Source organism: Pelobates fuscus, chromosome 9 (assembly GCF_036172605.1).
Source record: "Pelobates fuscus isolate aPelFus1 chromosome 9, aPelFus1.pri, whole genome shotgun sequence".
Lineage (NCBI taxonomy): Eukaryota > Metazoa > Chordata > Amphibia > Anura > Pelobatidae > Pelobates > Pelobates fuscus.
The window spans coordinates 99,074,286-99,085,402 of NC_086325.1; positions in this window are offsets into that span (position 1 = coordinate 99,074,286).

Consider the following 11,117-nt stretch of genomic DNA (forward strand, 5'->3'; position numbering starts at 1 on the left):
ATGGGCATGCTAACGTTGTCACCATCTTAAAATATGCAATTTCCCTATGTTTTAAACCTAAGCACACAGCGGCTACCAAGCTCCAGAATTAAACATAGTTTAGCATGTTATATAACTCTTCTTTGACAATGTTAATGTCAGCATATATATGATGTCTCAGTCACGCTTAATGCCTCACCATTACCTGACATAACGTTATTAACCTGTATGTTACAGTACTGTGCCTTGTGAAATATCTGTACCTACTGTCGTGGCAAAACACGCATGTCTGTACAAAATTTTGCACAACAAAAATAAAGAATAAAAAAAAAAAGGGATAATAAAAGATGTATTTTTTAATAAAAAAATATATGTTTAGAAATCAGTCTGTGTAAATAAGATACATTGTTTTCCCTCTAAAAACATTTCAGTTGCATAAATTGTTATTAGTAAGTCACCTAAAAATTTTCCGAACAACCTCACCCCCGACCACATCCCTACTCACATCCCTAACATTAAAGTGTCCCTCCTTGTCCAGTTGGAAGGTACAAAATAAATCTCTACAATATCTGACTATTCCCTTTGGAAATACTGTGCTTCCTAAAAATACATTGGATTTAACCCCTAGGGGACACAGGATAATAGATGAAGAGAATTTGTGAATATCGTCACATTAAGATGTTATGGACCTTAATTAAGGCCATCTAAAAGAGTAATCTCACCAGAATTCCTCACAATCATAGCCTCATTTTAGATCATGGCTCTCTCGGCGCAGTGTTTGCAATAAATATTAATGCAGTTAAGTTAAGATTCTTGTTTTCCCATATTTGTCACATTGAAAGCTCTCACAAGGTAGATTATGGACAAATTCAATATTGACCTGTGGAGTTGGATGTAGCATTCGTCCACCCTACCTGAGATCTAACTCAGACTTTGTCCATGGATTGTTTGAGGGTATGAGAATATCTGTTATGACTTGTCCCACTGTCTGCATACCTCTGGCCTACTCTGAATACGATCACTGTTCCTTGTTAATCAGGTCCAGTGGGTAATGAGCTGAGTTAGTGTGCCAGCTAATGTGAAATCAGAACCAGGCAGTAGTCAGGATGATCTATGGAAGGCCAAATAGAAAAGTTACTTACTAAAGATAAAAGCTGAAGTTGCATAAATGAAGTTAAACTTGACATTTCCTAAGGCAAGACAATCCTTGCATCACTCTGAACGTGGTATTATAACAAGGCAGATAGTAAGATGTTCATCACATATGCTTTGCTCTGTAAAAGTAAATTTTTTAAAGGAAGACTGTTGGGACTAAAACTACTTTTACAGATTGAAGTGGTTATGGTGTCTGTAGTCTGTAGGTGCTGAGTCCCCCATCACTGCTTAACAATATACTCACTGTTTAATAGAGATTCTCAACATTCTGTAGCCTGACCTCAGATGACAAAATGGCAGAGGGATAGCTATACTTAATTTTGAGCAGTACCAGGTCATAGGTCCATCTCCACCATTTCATCATTGTAATGGCACAGTTGGAGCTATCATGGAGGCTGCCAGGGACCGATAAGTTCTACAACATAGTGAGTAAATTGATGATGGTGCCTATGGAGTTAAGTTAAGCAAATGTATCCTTGAAAAGCAATTTCATATTACAAATATCCTCTTAAAATGGGTCTTTGGTGACACCTTTCAGAAAATAAAGCTTTAGTTTCAAATTAGATTTTAGATTATTGATCAATGACACACACACTCTATATCTTTCTCTCTCTATCTCTCTCCAGGAAAAGATCCATTTTTGTCATATGGATATATATGGGTTTTCTCTCTCTTATATGACAGCAGACATAATCCATGATGCATGTTGAAGCCCAACTGAAACTATGTTCTATTTCATGGGCACTTTACTCTTATTGATACTATTTATGTGTATGTTTAACAAATAAGCTACAGAAGAGATAATATGATACTATGCAAACATATAAATAATCGGTACACTAGCTCTACAAGAGTTCCTGAACAGAAAGACAACTTGAAAAAAGGAGAATTTGCCTACAACAGAGTTCTTTACAATAAAATAACAATGAGGTGAAATTACAAACATAATCATTAACAGGCAGGGTAACAACTTACTGATCTAAAGAGAAATCTGACTGCCAGTTTGGAATCAAGTAGGAATACATTTAAGAAGGCAAGCTTTAAGGAGTTTGAGGATATACTCACAATAAAGGATTTTTGGCTTTGACTACAGTAAGGTATTTTACAGAAATCTGGCCATGTGAAGGCAAAGACAAAAAAAAATGGTATAATAAGTGCAGCACTAAATTATTAAGCCAATAAACAGCTACAGGAGCAGTGTACGCATTGCATGGAGTGGGGTGTCAAATGAATACCTGTATAAGTAGTTAAAACCCTAACCTATGAATGCCTATGAGTTGAGGATAACTATGTTCAGGGAAAGCCCTATAGAGAAGTGACTATGTTACCCCATCAATAGTATGATTAGATTATGTTGTGAATACATTGGAATAATTGTGCAATCCATAACCTGGGAAAACGTCATGCTCATTAAGACACTGTTTCTTGCATATGTTTTACATGTCTTACACAAGCTATAATTGAAACCAGTAGATATGCGAGATTTCACATAGCTGTGTAAGAATGGCAACGTAGTATGGACAATTAGTGGGAAATTAGCTGTCTAGACATTCAGTTACAAACAAACTGATGCATATCATGGAAAAATCACATCATAGCATGAAGATGTTTTCCAATAGGTAATATTAATCAATGAAACAAATTGTAGTTCATTGTATAGCTTTAAAGGAACACTCCGGCACCATAACAGCTTAATCGAATGGTTTAACCCCCAAAGTCTGTGTTCCAGCGCTGGATCTTTCTGCCCCACTGTCTTTCCGATTTCGCAAGATCTGGATACAGGAAGGCTTTTGCGACATCAGGCAGTGGCGGTGCTGATTGGCTGAGAGCCTCAGATGACGATCTCAGGGATCACCCAATTGGCCCCCTGAGCTTGCGGTAGTTCCACCACTGCATTAAGTATTACCTTGATCTGGACTAATGAATGCTATTTGTTTTTCCGACTTTGCTCAGATTATTTGAATCTAGGCTTTTATTACATAAAGTTACAGAAAGTATAGACAGGTGAATGGCATTCAGACCGGCAGACATATGTTTTAAGTCATGGATCAGCAGTGTATAGCCAGGCTTTCTGTGTATAGCCCTGAGGCTAAATGATCTGCTAGATTTCCATAAAGAAAACCACTTCACAGCTGAAAACAACCCACACTATTTTTAGCTACGTTCCTGTGGGAAAATAAAGCATTTAAAGCTGATTCCTCCATGATTAGACTCAGGAAAATTGTTGTTAAAAGCACGTTCTAGAATAAATGCATATGTTCCTAGGTGTATGGAAAAGCTTACACATACAGCTCAGCTATAATGGTCACAAAATGCTGTGTTATACAAGGGAGCCTATTACCTCCAAGTTTAAACACAGTTACACAATTATTAAATTACTATTTATTGTTAGAGTGTTCTTTATCTATTTATTGCATCTTGATTAAACATTTTTTCCCCCAATTCGCTTTTTGTTTAATTTTTTAATCACTCATTTTTTTTACTTACACATAAGAAAAAGTAAGGACTTTTTTCCTATGATGATAATTTTTTTTATTTAAATTCACTTTTGTTGTTTTTTAATCACATAAGAAAGAAAAGGGAATTTGTTTTCGTATGGGCAGTATGATATTTTGCAATGTTTGGCAATAAGGAAAAATATTTCATTTGCTAAGCTAATTTGCCCACAGTCCATCAGTCAAAAGGGCAAACTGCAGATAACATGAACAGAGAAGAACAAAATGGCAGTCACAAATAAAAAGATATAGAAAATCATGTAAAGGTGAAAAATGCTAAAGAAGTGAGGTATAAAAACACTTGCTGCCATGTCACTCCACTCTACAAATAAGTCCAGTGTAAATACACCAAAATGGCATTGCCCAGGAATTGAGATTCAGTGCAAGGGAGAGAAAAATGAATATACATATATATATATATATATAGGCAAGCCGCAAGAGATAGCGTATAATCATTAAGATCTTTTGTTTCTGCCCTTGCAACCCTTGCCACACATCCCCTGTCTGTGACTTGCACAGCCTGCATGAAAAATAAAGCGATTTAATTGTCAATCAGATGTTAACTTACTTTAGAAGTTTTTATCTCATGCTCTGTAAATTGAACATTAATCACAGTGATAGAAGAGAAACTATAGTCCCCCAAAAAATTATAGTTCTTTTTGGCACTGTGATATTATTTGCAAATCAACCAATGACTTATTTTTCCCAATTCTCTGCAATTTACTTTAGGAGAATCCGGTTAGCTTTCCAGAGTTAAAAAATAGAAGCAGGGGCTCTGGCCACAGGGTTCTAGGTAAGTTTCCAAACCATACTAAAAAGGTGTGACTACTCACTGTGGTATAGTGCCAGGGCACTCCTTTCCCATAGTGGTTTTGGTGCTAAGAGTGCCCCTTTCATAAAAATATAAAAGGGGAGATATATTTTAGAAATGTAGTCACATATTACCTATAACAGAAAATGTTATTTAAAAAAAAAAAAAAATCTTAACTAAAAAGCAGAAAAATTAACCATAGGAAAAAGTTGTCACAAAACAACAGAGGTGATTCAAAGGGTAATGCAGGAGGTTTTTGGTGCCTTTGTGGGTTCGGCTTAGCTACCCCCTCCCATTGCCGTGTTGTCTATTACAGCTCTTTTAAAACATTTTAACCCTTTCCCACTAAAACATGGCTGTGCATTATTGGAAATGTAGTTAACAAACACTAAAAACAATGATTCACCTTAATGGGTGAAATGATATCACTCCACTTCCTCATTAAAGCATTGCATATTACTGGCAGTCAGCGATAGACTTAGGCTTAGCATTAGCAGATGCATTCAGCCTATTACTGCTGTTCAAGTAAATGCTTCCACATTTGTGAGAATAGCAAGAGATGATGTTGGTCTAGGGATCAGCACTTAAGTGTTAAACTGTTCAAAAATGCTTTAACAATTGTAGTGAAAAGGGCACCATAACTACTAAATCGAGAGGAAGTTAAGCATTAAATGAAGCCCATGACACCAAACACTGACCGTGATTGGGCACTAATAATGAGCTAGTGGATATAGTGGAATTAAAAAAACAAATTGCAAAAAATAGGTAAAAGTAACCAAGCTATGATATTTTTCAAAATCAATCAATGCAATTTTGTATTTAAGGAATTAACCCCGATGAATTTTTTTAATAAATTCTCTGCATTTTCATCTATTTTCCTTGGTAACTCCAGTCATTACTTCACATTAAAGCTTCTCATAATAATCGCTCCTATTTCACTGTCAAATCACAATTGCAGTGTAACAACTGGCCCATTGTTCCTTATAAATTACCATTTATTCCCTTTTACCTGGTAATATTACTAGTGCAAGAGAACAAAAGCAGAACAGTGCTGCTGGGAAATGAAGAAACACTTTTGACATTAAGGTGTCAGCAATACAATATTGAGAAATCGAGCCTTTGAGAACTGGGTACTGAATAAATGTTATCTACAAACCACTGAATATGCGTACGCCTGGCATTAGAATCAAATTTCCATTGTGGATTGATAATAAAACAAGGTTGAATGCATATTTGAAGATTGGCTCAGAATGTGCATCTTTGCACTGAGAAATTTGGAGCCTGTGGAAAAATAAGTCTGAATTCCCTGCAATGTATAGACTCCACTGCTTCTAACAGCGTCAACAAAAATTCCCCCAATTGTGTTTTTTTTGTCTCCACATGGACATTCATAATAAATAAATTTGCATCTGGATAGAAGCAGGAAATGGATATAGTATTAACAAAAAAAAGAATCTGCATGTCCCCGGAATTTTCCCTACCCACTTGCGGCAGGTGGAAGAGGGCAGAAAATATAAAGCGGAAAACAATGCTTCTCATAGAGAATCACATCTAACTACATCAACCACTCATACGTGTAAGGCTTGGTTGTGGAATTGGAACCACTCCGAAGGAAGGCTTTATTGAAATAATAATATCTGAAGAGAAGCATCATGGGAAACTAAAACCAGGAGTGTAAAGGATCCTGCTATCCGTGCAGCGCTGATCCTTGTAGCGTCTCCCGAAATCCAAGCTGAAAAGAGTGAGGTAGTGATTATAGCTCCCAATTCCCCAAACATGAGTCGAGACTTCATGAAGGGGTAAAATGAATGTGTTTATTGATGGCCAAAATCAGCCCTTTTATGATGGTCTCCCAGCAAGGGAACTCCCACATGGGACCTTGTGGAAGACTGTAACAAAATATGCAGAACCAATCAGTATACAGTACAATTCTTATACACACCCACAGGAAGAGTGTAACCCCTCCTCTGTATCCTGGAGATAATTAACTTACCCCTCCTCTCTATCCTGGAGATAATTGGCTTAAGTGGTTGCAGAGAACCTAATTATCTCCGGGCAGAGAGAAACATGTGCTTTTTACCTTTTAACAAAACTGTATGAAAATCAATAACTCATGTTTCGCTGAACGAAGTCCCCATGATCCACACCCCCCCAGATAGCTTGGATCTGAGCGCATATTATAGGCGAATAGCGCTCAGATCCCACGAACACAGTTCTCAATAACGTCGAGTAAAGTTCACCAGCTGTAATGGAAGTTAAACTGCACGAACCCACATACGAGTGTAACAGGGGAAATGTACAATCCAAGCAAGTAAGGCGAATGATGTTATCCAGAGACAGAGGGCTCTGTGTCACGTCTAAACATTTGTTATGAAGGAACACAACTGCAGATTTCGTATAGTTTGAATATTTATTAAAGAAAGTAAAAGGTAAAGACTTTAATTCCAATTTACAGGTACTGTAGCTTTAAGTAGTAAACGATAACTGAAGTCCACAATTACAGGCACTGTAGCTTTAAGTAGTAAATGATAACTGAAGTCCACAGTTACAGGCACTGTAGCTTTAAGTAGTAAACGATAACTGAAGTCCACAATTACAGGCACTGTAGCTTTAAGGAGTAAACGATAGTAAATTGCAGACACTGAATCAATAAGGAGTCTCTTAGTAGAGTTAACGGTTTAGGTGATAAGTAATTACAATAGCTGTTCCATACTTTAACTGAAGCAAGACAGATGCAGATAACTGATATGAAGTATGAGTTGAAGTTAGCTGTAACGGGATTGTTTTTACCGAAGGACTTTTGGAGACAGGTAATAACAGCTTTTAGATGCAACTCTTATCACATTGGTTTTACTTAGCTTCCGGCATATAGAACACTGGTTCCCGAGATCTCCTCAGAGGCGTATGAAGAGTGTTTAATCTTTAGTCGTGGATGAGGAGAGGTGAAGGGAACTTTGCAGAGTCTTTCAGTCCGGTCTGGTAGCAGAGGCTTTCACAACGAAGTTGTAGCCGGGTTGTGAGTAAGGAACGTAGTTCAATAATCCAGCCTTGATCAGCTGGTGCAGTCAGATTAAATAGGCAGACCGTGTCATACAGGGGTGTGGCTAGGCTCCGTGGAACCAGGAAGTAAGAGGATACCATAGTTAAGGCATGATAGTACCCCCTCTTTAATGAGCAACCTCTGGGTGCTATTGACTTGGTTTAGAAGGGTAACGCTTGTGAAATTTGGAAATCAATTTATCAGCATGAACGACAGAGGAGTTTTCCCATGTATCTTCATCAATTCCATATCCTTTCCATCTGATGAGGTATTGTAAGGAGCCACGATGGATCCTTGAATCCAGTATACTTTGAATTTCGTATTCTTCTTCACCCTGGACCAATATGGGATCAGGAGAAGTAGTGACATTTCTTTGGAAAGGGTCAGGATGATGAGGCTTCAACAAGGACAATTGATTGGATCGTTGGCATACAGAACAAGATTTGACATAAGATTCGATAGTTTGGTCTTGACGAGGCCACCAACAGTATCTTTTAGACAATTCAAGGGTCCTTTTCATACCTGGATGACCTGCCAGAGGAGAATCATGAATAAATTCAAGTACTTTAATTCTGAAAGAGGGAGGTACATAAATCCAGTCTTTAAAATAGTAGAGACCGTTTTTCTTGGATAATTTCATTGATTTAGGAAGTTCAAGAGCATCTTCACTGAGACCTTTAATGTCGTCAATAAGAGAAGAGAAGATTCCAATGACTTTAGGCGAAGGAGGTTCTTGAGGAGTTTTGTGTTGAGAAAGGACAGCTCCAATTGCAAATTCCGAAGCATCCGTTTCAAGGACATAAGGATATGAAGGATTTGGAAGTTGAAGGATAGGAGCTGTTGTAAACTTTCTCTTTAATTCACCAATGACTGTAGGAGGAGGAGACTCCAGTTCGGTGTCAGAACAACATGAGGTTTTAGCTGGTTCTTTCGTAGACTGAAGAATTGGAATTTGCTGTAAACATGTTTCTTTACAATAATGTGAGTTAAAGGTGAGAGAGAAAGGAAACCATGAGATTTGAGGGTTGTGGTTCCTTAACCAGTTGATCCCTAATATAATAGGAAAAAATGGTGATGAGATAACATCAAATATAAGACTTTCCGTATGAGTATGATTGATGGTTACTTTTAGAGGGACGGATTCATGAAGTATTGGTCCCGATGAGATGAGGGACCCGTCAATCACTTTAACAGGTACAGAAGTTCTTTTACGAACACAAGGAATTTTATTCTTTGTTACAAAGGCTGAGTCGATGAATACTCCATTTGCACCGGAATCGATAACAGCCTTGGTTATGATTCTTTTATTGTCCCACTGTAATACAAGAACGATAGGGGACATTTGAGTATTTGCTGTAGAGGGAAGTACGCTTAGGATGGAAGAGGCATGAGACTGCCTTCTGCCTTTTATCCGTTTTAATGAAGGACAATCAGAGACTAAATGAACTTGAGAGGCACAATACATGCAGAGGTTTAACATACGTCTTCGATTTTTCTCTTCAGGAGTGAGGGGACTTCTTATTATCCCTATTTCCATAGGTTCACTTGGTAAAGAAGTTTTTTCTGGAGCTTTTGAGGGAGTAAAAGGTTTGCGGTCTTTTGAATGTGAAAGGGCTTTTTCGGCCTTTCTTTCTCTTAATCTTCTGTCAATGCTGATTGATAGGCGAATTAGAGCGTTCAAATTAGTAGGGAGTTCTGTTCTAGATAATTCATCTTTTACAGCTTCCGATAAACCAATTCGAAACTGGTTGCGCAATGTGATGTCATTCCATTGCGTTTCTATAGCCCATCTTTTGAATTCAGCAATGTAATCTTCAACGGGTCTATTTCTTTGCTGTAGTGTTCTGATTGTTAAATCAGCTGTAGCTTGTTTGTTAGGATCTTCATAGAGAAGTGACATGGCTTCAAAAAATTCATCTAGTGAATCTAAAATGGGGTCATCGTTTTCCAGAAAGGAATGAGCCCATGACATAGGTTCACCTCTTAGAAAGGAAATAACCGAACAAACTTTAGTTCTTTCTGTAGGATAGGATCTAGGTTTCAAAGCAATTAAAAGTTTGCAAGAGTTGAGGAACTCCCTGTATCTGGAACGATCTCCATAGAACTTTTCAGGGTTACATACAGCAGGATCACTAGCCGAGTGCAGAGTAGTATGAGGAGTATGAGTTTGTAAATCTCTGATATAAGTGAGAAGTCTTTCATTAGTAACTTGCAGGTCTTGCACACTTTGGGCTAGTGCATTAACTCTTTGATTCAGCGTAGTTATAGTAGAATCGAAATCTGCTGGATCCATTACAATGGCTGGATTATTCTGTCACGTCTAAACATTTGTTATGAAGGAACACAACTGCAGATTTCGTATAGTTTGAATATTTATTAAAGAAAGTAAAAGGTAAAGACTTTAATTCCAATTTACAGGTACTGTAGCTTTAAGTAGTAAACGATAACTGAAGTCCACAATTACAGGCACTGTAGCTTTAAGTAGTAAATGATAACTGAAGTCCACAGTTACAGGCACTGTAGCTTTAAGTAGTAAACGATAACTGAAGTCCACAATTACAGGCACTGTAGCTTTAAGGAGTAAACGATAGTAAATTGCAGACACTGAATCAATAAGGAGTCTCTTAGTAGAGTTAACGGTTTAGGTGATAAGTAATTACAATAGCTGTTCCATACTTTAACTGAAGCAAGACAGATGCAGATAACTGATATGAAGTATGAGTTGAAGTTAGCTGTAACGGGATTGTTTTTACCGAAGGACTTTTGGAGACAGGTAATAACAGCTTTTAGATGCAACTCTTATCACATTGGTTTTACTTAGCTTCCGGCATATAGAACACTGGTTCCCGAGATCTCCTCAGAGGCGTATGAAGAGTGTTTAATCTTTAGTCGTGGATGAGGAGAGGTGAAGGGAACTTTGCAGAGTCTTTCAGTCCGGTCTGGTAGCAGAGGCTTTCACAACGAAGTTGTAGCCGGGTTGTGAGTAAGGAACGTAGTTCAATAATCCAGCCTTGATCAGCTGGTGCAGTCAGATTAAATAGGCAGACCGTGTCATACAGGGGTGTGGCTAGGCTCCGTGGAACCAGGAAGTAAGAGGATACCATAGTTAAGGCATGACACTCTGTCCCAAGTGCCTTAAGACCCCATGACTTAATGGGCCAGCATCCCAGGGTAAGAGGCTAGCAATCCGGCTCCTCCAAGAGATAGGGGGGCAGGGCAGTTTGTCACATGCAGACCCAGTGACAAAAGGCATTTTGTCACAAGGAGGATGGTATTTTTTTCTATAAAAGTTCATGAATCTACTGCTTTGATCAGTTGAAATTAATTATGGATTTTATATATGCATGAGGCCTTAAGAGGAATTCACTTGTTTCCTTTTTTTCGATTCTCTTTAGCTCCAGTCCCTTCTTCCTTCCAAGTAGCTGTGAAGGCCCCAATTTATGGTAGACTTGGTGTTAAGCTCCCTTATTGCTCTTTGAAAAGAAGCTTAGATCAAAGTCAACATTTTACTATTGAAGATATCCTCTAATCTGATCATTTAGGCACATTTGTTGGCCATGAAAATTTTGGTTAATTCTAACACATAGTTAGCAATTTGCTGCTTAAAGAGACACTATAGGCACCTAGACCACTTCAG